Source organism: Triticum aestivum, chromosome 5D, assembly GCF_018294505.1.
Source record: "Triticum aestivum cultivar Chinese Spring chromosome 5D, IWGSC CS RefSeq v2.1, whole genome shotgun sequence".
NCBI lineage: Eukaryota > Viridiplantae > Streptophyta > Magnoliopsida > Poales > Poaceae > Triticum > Triticum aestivum.
In genome coordinates this window covers 149,653,213-149,675,132 of record NC_057808.1, presented here as the reverse complement: position 1 = coordinate 149,675,132, position 21,920 = coordinate 149,653,213, and positions in this window count along the sequence as shown.

Below are 21,920 nucleotides of genomic sequence, written 5' to 3'. Positions count from 1 at the left end.
GAGCGCACTGTAGCGCGCTCCAGAGCGCCCAAATGGCTGGCATGGCCATTTTCTATGCAATGTGGGCGCGGCCAAAGGTGTCTGGTAGCTCTAGGGTGGAGTAAAGAATGTGGGAGGGGCGTTGGATGCCATGGAGGGCCACTGGAATTAGGAGGGAGGTGAGAAAGGAGAAGAATGCTGCTGCCCAGAAAGGTAAATGGGGATGTTTCACCCCTCAATCATTTAGCTGAGGCCAGGGATGATTTACTGGAGGTAGGATGTGACCTGGGGCAGCTGTGGTAAAAACTTGGGCTCATGGAGATTAGTGGAAGAGGTCAAAATGATGATTTTGGAAAAATGGCAGAAGGTGTTTGGTGTTGGTTTCGGCAAGAAAATGAATTCCAATTGGCATGAGAATTAACAGGATGGAATGGCACTTAGAAATAGGGTGTTCCACCAAATTTGAGCTCATTTGGGCAAAGTTGCCAGTGCAACTTTTGTAAACCCTAGAAATCAACATAAATGGCTTTTCCAAGATTTAGTCATGCAAATCTATTCTCCTTGATGCACCACTTGGTGTAGTGTCATCATTTGAGTATTTGAGAATGTCCAGAAAGTTTGGGATCAAATGGAGAAAGTTGGAAATGTAGAGTTGTTCAAACTTGGATCTGGACAGAGATGGTTTTGGGATACTTTAGTGAACCAAAATTATTTTGATTGATATGAAACTTTGCAAGATCATCATATTATGCATATGTGACTTGCTAGAATTTTCCTGGATTTATTTGAAAATATTTCTTGTAGAAATATTTCAAATACTTGAAACGGACAGAAGTGGTTCTGGAGGGTTTTGCCCAATATTTTGAACATGACCATGTGTTGAAACTCCTATATATGGAATATATATGCCCACTGAGTTTCCCTGATTTTTCTCAAATACTTTCAAATATTTTAAATAATTTTAACCTATTAAAGACCATTTGTGGCCTAAAGAAAAAGCCTTTCAATAAAATAGGAAAATTACTTTTAAAATTATTTTTTGTGGTTTATGGGAGTCCTATATCTAATCGGTTTCAAATATACTCTTTGAAATATTTTTCATACCCCAAATCAAGTACTTGCAGTGCCAACCTCAATTCAGGGGTTTTTGAAAATACTATTTGGCCAAATTATTTTTGTAAGAAAATACTATACTGTTCTATATACATTGCATGATCATTGGGTAGAAGTTTGGGGCAAGGAAACGAAGTATATAAGGTGGAGTTGCGTTGACTTTAAAGAGCATTTGAAAAACACAGAGAGAAAACCAACTCCAAATACAAGCCAAATAATGCAAAAGTTTTTCTGTCAAACCACACTTTATCATGATTTACTAGCTTAAGTGTTGTGGCATGAAAATCAGGGTGTGACATACCTACCCCCCTTACAAGAATCTCGTCCCCGAGATTCCCAAACTAGGCGTGGAAAGGAATACGAAAACTGGATCCGGGGGTAGTCTTCACGTCCTCATACTGCTTGTGCTTCCGACGGGTGCTCTCTTGGACCTTGAAGTACTCGATGGCGTGGCTTCATGTATGACATCCTGCTTGATCCAGATTGAAATTTGGGTCTCTCGCATAAGTCGTATTGGGCTGGAGGTCGATGGCTCGGTGATCGATGTCCTTGTAGAGATCGGGCTAGTTAGGGAGTTACACTACAAAAAAAATACACTTCCGTGATGATACGTGTTTGTCACAATAGGTCACGTTTTCTGTCATGCATGTACATCCATGACAAATTTATGACAGAATCAAGATAGTCATACCTGTGTTGTCGTAAAAGTGTTCCATGACATTACCAAAATTATCATCACGGAAGTGTCCACTTCCATGACGATAAATCGCGCGTCACAGAAGTGCTTTCGTCAAGGGTGACCGACACGTGGCATCCACCGTAACGGAACGCCGTAAAGCTATCGCGTCCGGTTTTGGATGCGATAACCCGTTAACAGCCCCGACCTACGGGGATTTTCCACGTGTAAAATAATCATTGGCAGGAGGAAACACGTGTCGGCTCACCGTTGGGATAGATGTCATCCACTCATTGGACCCAAAGCGCCTATGACACGCCGACACGTGGGATGGCCCAACAGAGGCCCATTCATGTGAAAAGGGCGGCCCGTTTGACTTGGTCAATAGGTGGCGGGCCCGCCCACGGCAAGCCTGTTAACGGCATGTTCGCATATAGCCCATTTACAGCCCGCTATCCCAGGGCCCGTTTACGGCCTATCCGAATTAGGCCCAGTAGCGTCATCTGGGCCGTCCAATATAATTCCAGCCCGTTTTAACTTTTGGCCCATGACGTCTTTCGGCCCATATGAGGCCTTAGTAACCCTCGGCCCCTTAACGGCCCATGATAAAACTGGCCCGTAATGAACAGTGTATCACTTTATACCCATTAACGGCCCATTATTCCATTGGGCCGTTTCCAGCCCATGATATCTTTCGGCCTTCTCAGGGCCCATTTATTCTTGGGCTCATTTCCAGCATTCGGTTATTTACGGCCCGTTACTGTCATTTTCTGCTTGTGGGCCAAATTCAGCCCGTGGTTACAGTCAGCCCATTTGCGGCCCGTTAATACGTTGGGCCGTTTTCATGTCGAGAAAAACCCGTTGGGTTGTTTTCATAGAGTTATCAAATACGGCCAATAAGCGACCCGTTATTGTCCACGAATAGTACGGCCCATGATTGGCGAAATGATGATACGCCCCATAGAAGGCCCATGGATCGTACGGCCCATAAAAGGCCCATGGATCGTATGGCCCGTGGAAGGCCCATGGATCCTACGGCCCGTATAGAAGGCCAATGGATCCTACGGCCCGTAGAAGGCCCATGGATCATACGGCCCGCAGGAGGCCCATGGTTACAACAGTCTGTGTGTTGCCATGATTTTTTTCGCCTAGTTTCCAAAAATAGGTTATTGTGGACACTAGAAAAACACAGAAAAAGAACTGTAGTGACTACAAGCAAACAACTAAACAAGAAAATAAGGAAATAAATAAGCAATCAATTAACGCTAGCCTATTACCGCTATTACACATATTACATCCACTGGGCATCAAAGTTCACCACCAGTGCAAATATAGGGAACAAAGCAGCATATTACATACACTGGCCATCAAAATTGGCCAGCAGTGCAAATAAACGTGGCAGCAAAACAAGAGCATAACTGAAAAAACTTCATAAGAGCTCAAGAAACGTGGTATCCACCATGCTGGCAATAAGCTTAGCAAGCTTATTAGCTTTGTCCTGTTTGGCGCTAAAATCCTCGAACGCTTGCTGTTGCACCAGAAAGTATGCATCTGAATGCTCCAGGGACTTCTGCAGTCCTTCCGCTTCTTGTCGCAGCATGGCTGATTGATGTCTTTCAGCTTGTAGTTGAGACTCAAGAAACCAAACTGATTCAGACAGTGAGTTTGAATAGCGTGTGCAAGCGGTAGTGGCCAGTAACTCCAACACTAAACCAAGACAGGACTTTGGGGTTGTCTCACTGTCTTCGAGATAGTCTTGCTTAGCTGTTTTATCAACTTTGTTGGAGTCCAACAAGTTTGTGTCACTATCCTGAACCTTATCTGCATTACTTCCTTTACCATTGCTTAATAAGGCACTCTTCCCCAATATTCTGTCAGCATTCTAAAAGAAGAAACAAGCAGACACATAACAGTTTAGCATGTACTAGTATATGAAACTCATTTCGGTGAACCAGTTCATTGGTAAGCTGGACAGGATTAAACTACCAAGTCTTCTATTGCCAAGTACTAGCACTACAAAAAAATACACTTCCGTGATGATACGTGTTTGTCACAGTAGGTCGCATTTTTTGTCATGCATGTACATCCATGAAAATTTTATGACAGAATCAAGATAGTCATACCTGTGTTGTCGTAGAAGTGTTCCATGACATTACCAAAATTATCATCACGGAAGTGTCCACTTCCATGACGATAAATCACGGGTCACAGAAGTGCTTTCGTCAAGGGTGACCGACACGTGGCATCCACCATAACGGAACGCCGTCAAGCTATCGGGTCCGGTTTTGGATCCGATAACCCATTAACAGCCCCGACCAACGGGGTTTTACACGTCTAAAATCATCATTGGCTGGAGGAAACACGTGTCAGCTCACCGTTGGGACAATGTCATCCACTCATTGGACACAAAGCGCCTATGATATGTCGACACATGGCACGGCCCAACAGAGGCCCATTCCTGTGAAAAGGCCGGCTCGTTTGACTTGCTCAAAAGGTGGCGGGCTGGCCCACGGCAAGCCTGTTAATGCCTTGTTCGCATATAGCCCATTTACAGCCCACTAACCAGGGGCCCGTTTACGGCCTAACCGAATTAGGCCCAGTAGCGTCATCTGGGCCGTCCAATATAATTTGAGCTCGTTTTAACTTCCGGCCCATGTATGGCCCATGACGTCTTCCGGCCCATGTGAGGCCCTTATTACTCTCGGCCCATTAATGGCCCGTGGTCAAACTGGCACGTAATGAACAGTGTATCACTTTATACCCATTAACGGCCCATGGTGAAACTGGCCCATAATGAACAGTGTATCACTTTATACCCATTAACGGCCCATTATTCAGTTGGGCTGTTTCCAGCCCATGTTATCTTTCGGCCTTCTCGGGGCCCATTTATTCTTGGGCTCATTTCCACATTCGTTTACATACGGCCCATTACTGTCATTTTCTGCTTGTGGGCCAAATTAAGCCTGTGGTTACAGTCGGCCCGTTTGTGGCCCGTTAATACGTTGTGTTGTTTTGATAGCATCATCAAAATACGGCCGATTAACGACGGACCGTTATGGTCGGCCCATGAACGGACCATTTCAACTCTAGCCCATTTACGACCATAATGTGGTCTGTTATTGGCCCATGTTTGGCCAACCGATCATAAGCCCGTAGAAGGCCCATTGATGATACGGCCCATAGAAGGCCCATTATTTCTATGGCCCGTATAAGGCCCATTGTTTCTACACCATGTAGAAGGCCCATTGTTTCTATGGCCCTTAGAAGGCCAATTGTTTATATGGCTCGTAGGAGGCCCATGTAAACTACAGCCGGTGGGCATCAAAGTTCGCCACTAGTGCAAATATAGGGAACACCCTACACTATACAAAAATAGCTTGTTGTTTCCTTCAGCTGGTGGCTGCACGTTAAGAACAAATTTTGTATCGCACGAAAACAAATTACAGCTATAAAACAAAAGGAAGGTTGGCATAAAAGTTAACAGTCTAGCAGATAAATGCACCACCAGAAGTTCAGAAGCTCAGTTCATTTGACCTGACTGTTACGTTTTCATGCTGTATTGTCCAATGGAGCACCATAACCTTGGCCTTCAGTTCTCCTAGGCTCCTGAACACCATAGCAAACGTCTGATAGTCTGGTTTCAAAACCATGCATATCTTGACAACATCGAACAATGTCTCTCCTTGTTTCACAAAGGGTCTCTGTTAGGGAATGGACTTGTGTCTGGAGCGCAGATACAACATTGTTTTGAGCTCGCATATCTTGATCATGAGGCAGTTTGGACGAGATTGCCTTAACAACCAACCCAGTATTACGCAGGAACGTGCTTTTGGCACTGTTAGTGGACAGGTACTGACCCACTGCAGTAAGAGCTGACATTGCGGTTATAGTTGCCTCGCCACCTTCAGAAGGTGGTGGTTCCACCATTTTTTCCATAGCTCACTGAAAAGTTGTGGTTTTACATTAGTAGTACCAAAACAGAAGATATTAAGGAGGCAGCAAAACCAAACAAAATAGCTTTGGTCTATATACATAACTTATTCTGGTGAACCCATGTAAAATAATAGTTGTATATTATTGCAAAGTACATAATAAAACCAGGTTCCAAACATATGACCATGTACCATCGCTAATGTATTGTCTATTTCTTCACATTGTATTGAGGGCTAAGGATAACGAGACGACGTTTATAGTACGGTAAGCACAGTATGACATCATTCATATCACAAAACAACTGAGAACAGATAAACAGGCAATTGTAACGTTGTGTGGGCAAGTCCAGCACGGAACTAGATTACATGTCAAGATCAAAGGAACGTCACTCCTCTCTTTTAAACCTTGTAAGGTGCAATGATATGCTAAGACAATTGTGTATAGAATTGAAAAGAGTAATAGACATTGGCTGCAAACCAGGAAGTTCAAGGCACAAGTCAAAGTAAGTAGTAGTTAAAAGGCATGAGGATTAAGGACTTACAACAGCGGCTTTGACTGGTGTAGTCATGCCCTTCTTCTTGCTGGTGTGACAGTCCTTGAAGATTTCCACAGCGTTTGGTTCAGGTACTTTTTGGTCCTTGCGGGCTTTCCTCTGCAAATATAGATCTGATAATATGGTACAACGAAAAGAGTGAAACAACAGGTAATTACAAGAGCCTCGCAGTGTGCAATATAGCTACGAGATCCTATCGTCTGTTGGAATTTCACTTTCGTACGGTTGGCCTTGCTCTTTGAACAATTAACCTACAAGAAAGATAGATTTGTGCGGCACATGTGTAAATAGGACTTCAACAAGTGATCTGATCACATATATATAATGTACCTGATACTTCGGATCAGACCAGTGTTTGACGAGGCCTCTCCAGTCTTCATCAGATATATTTTCCACTGGAGATGTTTGGGAAAGTTCACTGTTAGCCTTGCCTTCAAAGTGAGTTTTCCTCAAGTTATATCGATACTGCCGCAGAGCAGACTTGATAACATGGGTGCAAGCTTGTCTGGTTGCATCATCTTGGCTATCCAACTTGAACCTCATCTGTTGAAAATTATGGGAGTCTCATTATCGGCAACCTAGAAAGTATTGGACAGAGCAAGACGACATTACTAGTTTCTATACATAACCATGCTTACAGATAAATGGTCGAGGAAGGTGTTGAACTGGGTTTCGTCTTTGTCATTCCTGTACTGAATCCATGTTGGGAGGATACGTACATGACACCTAACAGCAACCGCTACCTCTGATACTAACTTGGCTGACTCTGTAGCATCACATGGCCTATTTAAACCTACCTCAAAACGGATCTCCATTCTTCCTCCTCTAGATTTAGTTAACCTATCGAGCATTATCCCTGATGTTTGTTTCCTCTTGCGCCTAGGTGCTAGTCCAACAACAAACATATGAAGTGTTAGTGTACATCAAAATGTGAGACTACATATAAAGAAGCATGCAACTGTAACTTGACTCCAGCAACTACCTTTTTGCTGTTGAAGCACACAAAGTTCATCTGATCTTGCCAACTCATCTTGTGTCAAGAGTGCTTCAGAAGTAGTGTCAGGTGGCAAGGGAGCTTGGGAACGTGTTGCTAGCTGAGTTGACCAACAAGTAAATCGTGCAGCTGGTGATACTGTGGAATGTGTTGCAACAACTAGGGTTGTCTCTGCTTGTTTGGTGGCAGCTATTTGTTTCTTTTTGGCTTGTTCTGCAGCTCGTGTAGCATGGGATACCCTGTCGGCACAATTTTCCGCTGGACTTTGACCTTCTATTGCACCATCAGTACCAGCAGAATCTGCAAGATTGTTCCGCTTCCCTTTGACCTTCTATTGCACCATCAGTACCAGCAGAATCTGCAGGATTGTTTCGCTTCCCTTTCCCTGACGTTCTGTCTTGCTTCCTCTTTCTCTGTGCCATGCTAAGTCAAGCTGACAAGAAAAATGAATAACAATTCAGTTCTTCAGAACAAATGTACTTTGATGTAAGAACATGGAGTGATAGACAGATATTGTATGTTCTAGAAACAGGAACACGTGTCTTAGTCACAAGTATAATGTGTAAAGTAAGCAGATGCAATTCAACAAAATTAGAAGCAATACAAGCTAGACATCATACATAACATGCAACCACATATAACAGTGCCAAGTTAGAGGGAGCACCTATGATGGTGCACTAGGGGAGACGTGCTCATCACCGACACGGCTACATTGACTGTCTTTGCATGTGTTGTCTTGGAAATCATCTTGGGGGGATGGAGGAGTAGAATATGTAGAGGCCCTCCATTTGGAAGGAGAACCTTCATCCGTTGCCTTGCTAACTTCCTTCAGCTTTATTGCTTTTGAATTGTCAAGTAAAACCGACAAGAAAAAGCAATAAAATTCACTCTTCAGAACTCGTTCGTGCATGATACTGACAATCACTACATTGATGTAAGGCAAACACATGATTCCAGGATGGAATAATACGAAAAACAGAACGGCATGGCATATTCACAACTGTTTGTGTAAACTAAGCAGAAACCATTTCACCAAATAAGAAGCAATGCAAGCTAGACAGCACGTGAAAGATGCAACCAATATGACTCTGCCAAGTTAAAAGTGTCCCATCATAAATGGCATTTCAACAAATTAGAAGCAGCGCATGCTATAAATCATATCAAAGATGCAACTAATATCACATTGCATATACTGAAGTTGTCTCGTCATATTGATTTATGCGGGATACCAAAAAAACAATAGTTTTATGTGAGAACATGCTTAATAGACAGATGTACTATGTACTAAATACAGGAAGGCATGTCACATTAACAGGTATAATGTATAAGCTAAGCAGAATAGCACATGCAGTTTAACCAGATTGGAAGAATTACAATCTAGACACCGTATGCAACATACAACGGCATATCACACTGCCAAGTTAGAGCAAGCACCTGCGATGCTAGTGTAGGGGAAATGCGGTAATCAACTACAGAGCTACGTTCACTATCCTCATCTAGCCTTGCTGTTTCTTGAGTATCATGTTGGGAGGCTGACGATGCATTCTTTAAATGAGGAGTATTCCGCTTGCCTTACTGCCTCATCATAAGTGATTGATGAGGGATACACAAGAAAATTAGTTTGATGTAAGAACATGGTTAATACACAGATGTACTAGTATGTACCAAAAACAGAAAGGCATGTCATATTCAAAGGTATAATGTGTAAGCTAAGCAGATGCAATTTAACCAAATTGGAAGCAATACAAGCTAGACATCGGGCTGGAGTGGTAAGCATGATCATCTAGGACCTGAGAGCCTGGTGGGAGGCGGGCTGCTTCGCCACCATCATGGCTTTTTAGTTGGCTTCCAGGTGATGCCTCTCTTTGCTGGGCTTGTCACTGGCTCGGCCAGTGCCCTGACTAGCTATTTGTCTACTGGTGCTCACGGGATGGTGGTTCACGTAAAAAATATCTTTCCTTATCTTAATAAAGACCGACTTCGGCCTTTCGAATACAAGCTAGACACCATATGGAACATGCAACCACATATGACACCGTGAAGTTAAAGCAAGCACTTGGGATGGTGGTTCATGGCGAGCGAGATCATCAACTCCAGAGCTACGTTCCCTGTCTCCATCTGCTGACACTACACCCTTTATAGTCTTGAAACGTGTCTGGCTTAGCCGCGTACCATGCAGGAGCGACTTCTCTCTTATCTTTTCTGCTTCTGTCAAGGCAGGGTCTGAAATAACCTTGCATAAAAACACAAACACAATAGTGAGAGTATGGGTGAAGTGTGTGCAGAACTAGTGCACTGTAAAAGTAGCAGATAGCAAGTAGCTGAAAAATAAATGACAGTAGACATATGATAGCTCTACAACATTGCATGTCAAACAAAATTAGATTCTACTCCATATGATTTTCTAATATATGAGCACAGGAAATGCAGGTACTCCTCCAGCACACCACCACATGTGGTCATGTAAAGATAACAGTCGACTGAAAATAAATAGGTCAGTCAATTTTTTTAATGAACCGTCCGATCTATAAGGAACGGGCAGATGGGCTTCATCTACCTCCCACCAGTCACTGTTGACGATCTTTCTCGAACCGCCAGCAACCACCAGCCCAGACCCCTGCCTCCGCCGCCCCACCCTCCCCTCGACCTGACACCACTGCCGTGCTTGGCAGCGCCCCCAGGCCATCCCTTTAATCCCGGCTGACCTCCAGATCGGGCGCCAGTAGCTCTAGGCCCCAGACGCCCCTAAGATAAACACCGAGGCGCTGCTTCCCCTGGGTAATAGGCGGACTAGCGCCTGTTACGTCGGGGAATGCTTCCGTTAATTGGGAATCAACTGACCAGGAATTGAAATTCAGGTTGGCGACGGACCTCTAGCTAAGGTGAAATAGTATATGAGGAGAAACCTTGTGCATCGCGAGTTTGTAGGAACATCTAGTATCAAGAAGAAGCGGTCAACTAGTGTCTTCTGTGGGATGAATACCATGCAAGCAGACACGTAAGATTTGCACGAATAAGGGAAGAGGAGTACCCTTATCGGTTGCCAGTGTGGTCTCCTCCATATGTCGTGGCGATCTTCTTTTTTCTCCTGGGGGAACCGATGTTTTGGAGAACCATGGATTCTTGGACGAACCCATGGCCAAATTGTTGACTGTGTTGCCGTGGCCGTATGTCGGCGGAGGGGAAGCAGATCCGAGGCGGCGAAGGATGGCGTAGCAGGAACAGCTCCGGTGCGGTGGAGGGTGGCGAAGTTGGAGCGGCAGCAGTGAGGCGTAGAACAGTGTGGAGGCCATTGCGGTTGAGGTTGCGGTGGACGACGACATCGGGATATCGGCTCCGGCGTGATGGAGGAGGGCGGCGGTTGATGGGTGGAATGGGGTGGCGGACGGAGGATGCCGGGGTTTGGCGGCTGGTGGAGAGGTAGTTTTTGCACCCACGGAGTACGAATGGGGAATCTGACGGGTGGGCGGGAGGGGGAGGGGGGAGAACCATGTTTCGGTCTGGGACGCGCTTGTTTTTGGCTTTTTTGAACAGAAGATGGGACGCGCTTGTTTGAAATTTGGGGAAAGTACAAACTTTCCCCCCTCTTAAATTTCAGACCTACTGCGGGTCGGGGTAGGATGGTAATCCCAGGTGTCCCAAATAGTGGGCGGGAGCGATTTCAGCCGCGCGCATGTGTGCTTAGGCGGCCATTGTGTATGAATGTTTTTCGGAGGCGGTTGTGTGGCGTCTAGATGAAGCTACAAACCTACCCTGGTTTAGACCTTTGGATATCGGGCCGGTAGGTTTCACGGGCCGGAGTTATTAGAAAAGTAATTTCCTTGTACTACCAAACATTGGTCTCACGCGGTTTCGCCCGAGTAGAGGCTCTTTTGGCGCTTCATTCGAAATTTTGAGACACAAGCATTGACGTTTAGAGTACTCTTGAACTTTGAGGATTGACCTAAATAGACAACGTTAAATTTGACCTTGTATGTTTGAAAACCTCATTAAATTATCCGCTTCTTTTTGAAATTTTGACACTTGAAAATCCTATAACTACAATTATTTTGGAATGGAGGAGCTAAATTAGAATCTATTTTGTACAAGACTACATATGATATTATGTACAAAATCAGAGCAAAGATTGGTGCCCCCATAATTTAGGTATGATTTACAAACGCCATGATATCAAATTCAAATAATTGAATGGACTTCATGTTGAATTCGATTTTTTTAAACCACCTTAAGTTGAATTCAAATGTATGCTAGTTAATAGGTAGCTATTTATAATGTTCATTGTGTAACTTTCATATGTATAATGTGCTTTACACACACAACATGAACTATACTCACGTTTATATTCGTTTGCTAAAGCGATGCATTGTCTGGAGTTCAAAATACTAACTATGTGGATCAATTGTGTCAAATAATAACATAGACGTGCTCAAATTTGATAGAATCTAGATGTCTGATGGATCAATGACTGTTCCTTACGCGAATTGAAAATATCATGATCCCATCCTAATATTTGGATACAATTTATATCTTTAATGAATGTGTACAGCAGTCTTGTACGTGTAGTTTCACTCTCCAACGGTGGTCTCTCACACATGCTCACACACTCTCTCCCGAGGTGTCTTTATCGCACACATGCTCTCGATATAACCCTCCCTCCCTCTCGTAACCATTTACGACTGTTTTCACTAACCTTTATCACAAGCACTCTTCCTCTCGCAAGCATACACACGCACAATCCCCATCGACCTTTCTATATACATAGACCTGCCTACGTGTCTCCCGTATGCACATTATCTTTAGGCATGTCTCTCACGCATTGTCTCACACCTCTCTTCCTAATCGGCGAGTATGATTCTAGCAGAGCATTCTGTAGGATGCCCCTGAAAGTTAGGTTGGATGAACAGTAATATCAGAGATAAAGGGGTTACCTTAGTCCGAGAACCCAGGGTTACAAATCCTAGCCTGCTTTGTTAGTGGACATAGAGTCCTTCACAATTATGCTATCTTTGTCTTGTACGACTAGTCATCCATGGGTCTCCCTAAATGCATCACGGGCCGACCAATGTGGCGCGGGACGGAACCGAACGAAGGGCCTCACCTCGACCCACCGGAACTCACACGGTGACACACCCTCTGCCCCCATGTCTCGTTATCTTCTCACACCCACCCATACCAACACAGACACCACACACAAAAAATATATTCTCCTGGTGCCTCTATCCACTCCCCCCTTGCATATACACACTCAAGGGAATCTCTCGCCATGACGTCATATTCATCTCTCTCTCTCTAGACCACTCTCATTTATCGTGCTATCTCTCCCACGCCCCCCTGTCGGCCCCTCTATCAATGCCTCTCTCGAATACGTAATACACACACATACCTCTCTAGGCCATGCCAAATGCATCAAGAACACATCCACACATGTTACATCACGTACCCCATTGATCTAAAAAGCCCTCTCTTCACGTTTATTTCGCATACAACATTCCTTTCGAATAAAGTGTGGCCAAAAAAATATTTTAGAATTTCTACATATATACAACATTAAAAAGTTATATGGAGGAGTATGAACGCTTGCATTGCATGGTACCCACAATCATATTTATTCCGCACTGTGAATTTGTATATTTTTATACCATATATAAAGGTAGTCATAATAAAGAGAAACGAAGAGCATCTCTCTCTCCATCGCATACCCCCCTCTACACCCCTTTCAGGTACGCACATAAACTATCTCCAGGTCCTCTAAAAGTAAGCCCCCAGCACATTCACGCATGTTTCATCTTTCTCTCCTTATATATACAGTGACGATCATTGTATTTGAAGCGAAAGCACGATACGTACATTGGACTTCAGGATCCACTCATTACGGTCACCATTTACGTTTTGTGGTTATTATACAGTCATGGGCTCACCGTACAACTCTGTATTTGCTCAAGACACGACTAGTTGACCAGTTAAACGGTCCATGTGGCACCTCTAGTGTTGCATCACATTATCTCACTACCATCGGGCCCACCTGTCGGCTTGTATCTACTCTACATCTACACTCTTATAAAATACTAGCAAGATGCCCATGCGTTGCACGGAACATCAAGATGCATTTGTATGAGTAGTTTATCTTGTGGGAGAAAAGGATGAACAAGGGAAGGCCTTATTTGCAAGTGTGGAGAGGGGTGTGGGTATCTTTTTGCAAAATTGCCATAGTTTCCTTCCTATCCGCCAAATATAGATCGGACGGCCTATATTGCAGGATGGCAGGCACACGATCATCACCGACTATGCTTTTTATAAGAGTAGGGATAAAATACACTCTTATAAAAAATAGAGTTGGTGATGATGGTGTGCGTGCCATCCTGCAGTATAGGCCGTCCGATTTATATCTGACGGATAGGAAAGAAACTATGACAATTTTGCCTAAGATGTACCCACACACCTCTCCACATTTGCAAATAAGGCCTTCCCTCGTTCATCCTTTTCTCTCACAAGATAAACTAGTCATACAAATGCATGTTGATGTTACGTGCAACGCACAAGCATCTTGCTAGTAAGAATGAAAACAAATGACAACAAAAATATTGGACGGTGGTTCGAAGTCATGACCGCGGGCACAGCGGACAAGGTGGCCTTGTATTGGTATGCTGAGCCGTCTGTTTTAACACACAGGAGCTGGTGTGGTGATTATACACACATGCACGCATGCACACGAACTGCATGCACGCAACACTCACACGAACACATGCACCCACGCACCCACGCACGCACGCAACACTCACACGTACACACACAGTCACGCACGCACGCAACACTCACACGCACACACCCACACATGCATGCACACACCAGTACACCACACGACCAACACACACTCTCACGCTCAAGTGCTCAACCTACACGTCCATGCGCACACATCAGGCCCTGACAGACACATACACAAGCAGGTGATTCCCGCGCACGGGGTGTAGTCTTGTCACGCCTGCGTAAATTTGTGTTTATCTGACCTTTTCCCTATGGGAACTGACAGGTGGGACCCACAAGGAATGTGGTCAATTTAACTAGTCAACATGGTGCCACGCAGACTATTTGGCCGGTCAACAGAGTGCAATCCGATGCTGAACCGTGAGCAAGTGACCGTATAATCACCGCAAAACGTATATAGTGACCGTAATCAGCTTATTCTGAAGTTCGGTGAACGTATTACGCTTTTCTCTCTATAGGCCATCCAAAATTACATCTCTACACGTTCTCGCATGTTACATCTAACAACTATGCAATACAGCACTACTACTACACTCTAACACAATAAATCATATTGTTACTTAATTATTCAGTTTGCATACATTAAAATTGTCTTTGAAATGTATGGCCAGTATCATATACCGCGCGGGAAAAATCCCGCCCTTTCCTGTTTAATCGGGTTTGTATCGATGGATCGTGCGAAACAACAAAACTATAGTACTATATAAAGTACAAGTGACAGTTCACTGGGCCATCGTGTCGTGTACTCCTCAGTCGTAAGAGTGGAGCGCTCGCTTTCATAAATCTTCTAGTCCCTTTCGCCGACATGTTGGGCATCAAGCTACCGGGTCCACGTGCCATACCGAAATACAGTGCAGAGCAGCCAGGGTGAAGCACCCAGTCATGGCGCTGGCGTAGTAATGAGCAATGAGGCGTCAAATCACAAAGCTGCACCTTTTCCGCAGTTAAGTTGGACGGACGAAGTAATAATGCTAAAAAAAGAAGTTGGAGGGACAAAGCAACCATCATTTCACTCGTTGCTGAATTCGCTTCTCCCTCATCATCTTCAAGTTAACCACGTGTTGCTTCTGCCATTGTTCTTCCTCATGTGGGAAGCGGATCGGCTTGGTAAAGCACTGACATGTGGGACCGCATGTTAGCAAACCGCCAGGACAAAGTCCTCTAAAAATAAGAAACCTCCCCCGCCATCCACGCGGCAAAATCACCTCCTTTTTACTAATCTTGATTCTATAATTTTTTAGATCAATATAATTGAGATTTGTATAGATAGCATACAGGAGCAAAACAAGTGGTACGGTTAAGGGCATCCACAATGTGTAGCCAAATGTGAAAATAGCTTTTGGCATCATGGGAACCATTGTGGACGGTGTTGCCAAAGCCAAAAGGATGGAACCAAAGCTCCCTGATTGATTGATTGAAGGAATGGAAAAATGCAACGTCTCTCCTCTTTCTCCCGTGCTTGGACGCATGTACAGTATAGAGGACGGAGTCTACTCCCCTGCCCCTTCTATCACAAATCACAAAGCAGTGAGGCGTCAAATCACAAATCACAGACGAAGCAACCATCATTTCACTCTTTGCTGACTCCGCTTCTCCATCGTCTTCTTCGAGAAACCATCTCACCGCACTAAGCTGGACGGACGACGCTATTGTGTACGAGTAGTACTAGTATATTTACGCGTCCTTTGGTTCAACGAACTTCCTGGATGCAAATAAGGCGATTGTATCGGCTTGCAGGCGGCACTTGCGAACGACTAATCGTGGTCTCCCTCAATGGTGTTCTCCGTCGAACGCACTTCGCCAAACCACAACGTTCGAGATATCGTCGATGTCACCGCAATGGGGAAGGAAGTCAAATATAGTTACTACCTCCATTTGTTTTGTACACAAGGCCAGTATATCGAAATTACAATTTGCAAAAGGCCACTAACACTAATCGAGGCAAAATTGATGGGGTGTGCCTCGTACTAGCAACCAAGGACATTAATATCCCCTGCATGCATGCGGAAGTGAGAAGGTTGGTTTGCATGGTGCTGCATTAATCAAGCGATGAGGTGTGAGATGGTTAGCTCTTTGGGCTTTGGAGAAAAAAATACGCATTAATTGACACGTGAAACAAGGATTTGTATCGATTAATCCCAGGAAGGAAAACCCCGCCTTTCTTTTTTAACACTAGTACTCCTAGTACGTAGTACTACGTACTTATCCTGTTTGGGTCTAGGCCTTGCATTGCCATACTTCGCCACACATTTTTGCCAAGCTTGCCTGAAGTTTTCAAAATGAAAAGGAGGTACACTTGCGCATGGCTGTCGCGGTCGCACCACACCCTCACACGGTCGCTCCTGCACGCCGCGGTCGCACCGCACCCTCACATGCACAGTCGCTCCTGCACGCCGCAAACCCAACCAAGGGAACACACCCTCACTGACACGTGCTGTCGCATGTGAACAAACCAAACTCAGCCATCCTACCGCTGACACATAATTTTCGTTCATAGAGTATGTTTATCCAACCGCATGTTGGGGAGTATCCGTACGGCCCGTGCGGTGGTCTGTTGGGGAAGAAGAAGAGGTGAGGAAGAAGGGTTAGGAGACGTAGATATTCATCCAACCGCCTGAAATGGTAGACTGACCCAAGTCAGGCGACTTGCATAACAATATATGTTTTTACACAACAAAAGATCCATAAAACAACAACATAAAGAAAAACTATCACTGCTCGCAGAACGAGACGGCCTCGACGTCTTTGGCTGCCGGCGTGAACCAGCCGTAGCTGCCGACGTGTGTCTCTACACCGTGGTTGTCCTCGGCCTCCAGCTACTCGTTCAAGCGGAGCGTGTGGGCGCTCTGCACGGACGAGAGCACCGCCCGGTTCAAGTCAAGGACGTCCGGTTCCGCCTGCAGGAGGGCCTCGATGGCAGCGGCATCCGCGCGCTCCGCGTCGAGTCGAGCCTCCACCGCCCGGTTCAAGTACAGGACGTTCGGTTCTGCCTGCGGGAGGGCCTCGATGAGAGCGGCATCCGCGCGCTCCGCGTCGAGTTGAGCCTCTGCCGCCCGGTTCAAGTCCAGGACGTCCGGTTCCGCCTGCAGGAGGGCCTCGATGGCAGCGGCATCCGCGCGCTCCGTCTCAAGTTGAGCCTCCGCCGCCTGGTTCACATCCACGACATCCGGTTCCGCCTGCAGGAGAGCCTCAATGGCAGCGGCATGCGCGCGCTCCGCGTCGAGTTGAGCCTCTGCCTCTCGGTCCTCCTTTAGTATCGCTAGGTTGAACCGCTGGTCCGCCTACACCATGGGGGACTCGGACTCCGGCACGAAGTCGACGTCCATCGTCTCATACCCATCGGGGGCCTTCTGCGGCGCGACCTCCGCCATGAACATTTTATCGGCTTCCTCCTCCTCGTAGCTTGGCTCCAGAGAACTCGGGGATTGGCCTGCCGCAAAGCGAGCTTGGGAACGGAGGTCTCTGGCGCCGACCGCCACCGCGATTTTTGCGCGGCGTTCCGGCGTCAGCATCTTGTAGTACGTGATCTTGTGGCGCACCATGGCTTTCAGGAGAACTAGGGGACGCTTGCTGCGGGCTAAGGGATCGAAAGGTGGGGGAAGGGGCTGGAGATTAGGTGTAGTTTTAGGGCAGTGGCTGGCGTAGGCCGAGCAGCGAAGGTTCTGGTGTGAATAGTGGTTCCGGTGACGACTGGTCAATCGATTTTGACTGTACATCGCTCTTGTCGCCTTCGCGTTGAAGCGCGGCACGCTGGACCCTCCACGTCGCTCATCGAATGGAACACGCTTTGTCTTGCGTTTTCGCTCGCTTGTGGGACCGCAGTTGAGAGCAAACCGACGTCCATCCCCCTCCCTCGCCCACGTCATTTTATGCGGAGTAAATAAAAACAAAGGGAGTATACTACGAATGAGGATCCCCTGACGTGGCCGAACCCATTGAGTAACTGACATGCGGGGCCTAGCAAGCATGGGGTCCGCCAGTAAGTGACCGAAAGGGAGGGTAAGGCAGGGATACGTATGTGAAAGGAGCTTCCAATGATATAATTTTCACATTATACATCTCATGTACTATTAATCTTGTCAATAGTCAAATGTGGTTTTGAAAAATGCATTAGAGCATGGTTAATAATATACCCAGTCGATGGCTATAAGGAACTGCCATGTCATCTATAGCCATCATCTATTATATGCACTCATACAGTAGTTTGGGCTATAAGGTTGGCTATTTCCCGCAAAAAATTATAAGGTTGGCTATTATATTAGTACTTTTTTCCATCTCCTCTCCATCTCTTTCTTCATATTTATTGTACGTATTTAACTAGGAATGCGTATATAGCTAGGCTCTTGCATGAGAGCTCACTCCCCTTACTTTTTCACATCTCTCTCGACCACATAGGCCCTATATAAATGGAAGGAGGGAGTACAACTATGAGCACTGCATACTCTAGTACAGATGTTGTCAGTACTCCACTAGTACTATTGGACAGGGAGCTTAAAAAAAGTTACTATTGGACTGGCTATACGTGGCGAAATCCTAGTAGGAAGAGCATGCGCGAGAACAAGCACATTCATGTGGTTGAAAACAAATTGGAAACCATCTCGAGTACAAATCTAGGAGTACGTACGAACCTAACAATATTGATTGGATGTTGTTGAATATTGATACTTTTTTATCAAAGTAGAGATACTTTGACTACACATAAAACTTATATGTACACTAGAAAGGTTAGGAGGGAGTATATTGTACGTTCAAAAATGAAACGACCATTGAATACCCTTTATATATGATTTGCGGATGCTATGATCACTGGTTCAAAATTTTGAATCTGCCTTAGGTATCACACATGCCCCCACTCGTTCTCTCTCGATTTCATCTTGGGGTCCAAAGATCGATTGAAAGAGGACTAGGGTGGGTACAATACGTTCGTTTCGCTTATGAACGTACAATATACTCCATCTAATCAAGACAGACCCCCCCCCCCCGCGGGTCATTTCTATCATAGAAACAGACCAAATCTTTATCTCCTTGCACGACACGCAATTGATCTCTGAACATCAATCGATCTCGTCAACATGTGTCGGGGCATGCATGAACCGAATGGGATGCCAAAACTAAGACGCGAAGCGACACATAGTGGGGGCAAAGTGAAACTTCAACCAAACCGTTTGTTTGTATGCATGTCGGACAAATTACAAATAAACATTGGAAATACAAGCATGGTCTAGGCCCACATGCGAATGATACTAGGCACAATGTTCAAATGAGGCATGCGGGAGGATGGACTCAACCGGAGGGCGACATGATCGATGGAGAAGAGGGTTGGAGATGAATGAGAAATAAGCAAATGCCACATGATTATACTTGACTGGCTCAAATAAACAATAAGTAGTCTCGCTTGGCCTACATAGTGAAAGCCCTAATGCGCAACGCGGAGCACTGACGCTCGAATATGGCCGGGAAAACAGGGAAACCGACATGTGGGGCACACCTTTCGGGACGACGTAGCGCAAACTAGTCCAATGGAGGAGCTGGCCCACGACCTCCTCGCCATCGGCAACCGTTCATGTGGGTCGTGGGGGCCAACAACGTGGCACAGCTCTAGCACCGCCTCTGGACACGACGACCGCGGTGAGCGAGACGCTCATCGTCGCTAGACACGGTCAGTTTCAGTGTGCCGAGGGTGGCCTTAGTGCTGTGGCACGACCAACAGCTAGTATGTTTGGTTTGTGCCCAAGGTTGCCCCATCAAAGCATTGGTTAGCCAAAATTTTGGTTGAGATTTTGGTTGCCCATGATTTGGCCTACATCGGTAAGAAAAATGAACTAGAGTTGGCTAGAGTTCATTGGCATGCCAAAAAAATGGCAACCATCCATTTTTGGGTCATGACCAAAACCTAAAAAAAATGGCAACCATCCAAACAAAGACCAATCTTTGGGTCATGACCAAAATTTTGGTAAGGTGCACTTTGGCCACCATCCAAACACACCCCAACACCCGGCTCGTCGAGGATGCATGGGGCGCCGGGACACATCCGTGGAGTGGTGTAGCGCGGACAACTGCATCCTCAGGACCTGAGACCATGCCGGGCCGTCTTGCTTTTTCAATGACATGCGTCGATCGCATGTGAGCAAAGGGCATCTCCAACGTTGCCACGACCGCAGCTGACTACCCTGGCACACCAAAAACCCTCGTCCCTCGTGCCGTCACGCGGCGCGTTCCCAGCCGGCGCCAGCTGCCCGCATTCATGCCGTCCATCCGTATGCCGTCGTTAAGAGGCTCGGTGCCCGAGGAACCAACTCCGGCGACTTAATGATGCACCAGGACGCTTGGCCTCACCGGAATGCGCTACTTAAAGCGGCAACGCCCAGCTAACCTCCACACCATAGCGCATCGTCCTCCCACCTGGCACCACATCCGCCATGACCGCAAGCGCGAACGCTCTGCGGGAGAGCTTGTCTTCGGGGCTGGAGCTCGAGGTCGCCGCCCTCGCTCAAGTCGCCACACAAGCGGTGGCCACGCTGGCGGCCGACGACGGGAGCACCGTCAGCCACGCGTCCTACTTGCCGCCGTCCAACATCCGGCACCGCCGAGCTCGAGGACTCCTCTGAGGATGAGTAGGGCATGGGAGGCAGGGCATGGTGTGCCAACTGGCCGGTCCATCTCCCGTGTTCTACTTTTCCTCGCTGGAGACCGCACCTTCACTTCACGGGTCTTGAACCCCGCCCCCGTACATGGAGATCGCAGATGGAGGACGTCGGTCGCCGCCGTAGAATAGGTTTAGGGTCGGGTTTCTTTTATTTTTCTGTAATATAAAAGTTCGAAATGTAATGAAAATTTGTCGTGTTTGCATTAATCTCGACCGGTGTATATGAACTTTCGCAATAATATAGTATATTGTAGGAGTACTAGCAAGATGCCCGTGCGTTGCACGGAAGATCAAGATCTTGTGGGAGAAAAGGATGAACGAGGGAAGGCCTTATCTGCAAATGCACATTCACGCATTTCACATTTTTCTACATCTATGGGAACCTACGAAAGGGTTAATGTAAATTGCCTCTCTCTATCCTCCCCTGATTTTCATGGTGGTGGGCCCCTCCCTCCCCCCAATCTACAATCAACAGCTCACACGTTTCACATTATGTTAATTACGTAACTGGGACTACGTAGGTGTAGCATTACTCGTCCTAAAAAACCCAACTAAGCCAACCTCCCGGCATATCAAGCAGGAAAAGACCCGTCCGCGCCATTTTAGTCGGGATTACCGGATTACTAGTAGTAGTATTGATGGATCGCGCGAAGCAACAAGTTTTTTTAGGGGGCAAAGCACCTAGTTTAAAAGGAAAAAAGGCAATACACTCACAGCACCCCTGTCGTGGTCGCACTGCACCCCACACACGTTCGGTCCTGCACACAGCTCACGCAAACGGAACGCGCTTCGGCTTGCCTCTTCACTGACACGTGGGACTGCACTTGGAGAAACCGACCATGCGCCAAACTCCCCCCACCCACCACGCAAAAATCCTCCCCCACCCAAAAATTCCCCCCAAATCCTAGATTCAGCCGCCCTTCGGCCAACTAGCCAATAATATTCCCCAAACCCCCCTCCCCCCGTCCCCCTCCGCTCCATTCGCTCCGCCAAAGCCGCCCTCCCCGCCACGCCGATACGTCGGCACCGCGGTTCGTCGAGGGGACGCACGGCGATCCTCTCGCTCCCACAGGACGCTATTGTAGACTGCCGTCCTCTAGCCGCGCCGCCACCGCTGGCGACGTTCTTGTGGAGGCGCACGGCAGTCAGCGCCGCCACCGCTGGAGACGTTCGTGTGGAGACGCACGGCGCTCAGCTTCTCCCACAGTACGCGCATTCTAGACTGAGGCCCCGTGCATGTCAGTGTAGCGCTGAATGTTAGCTG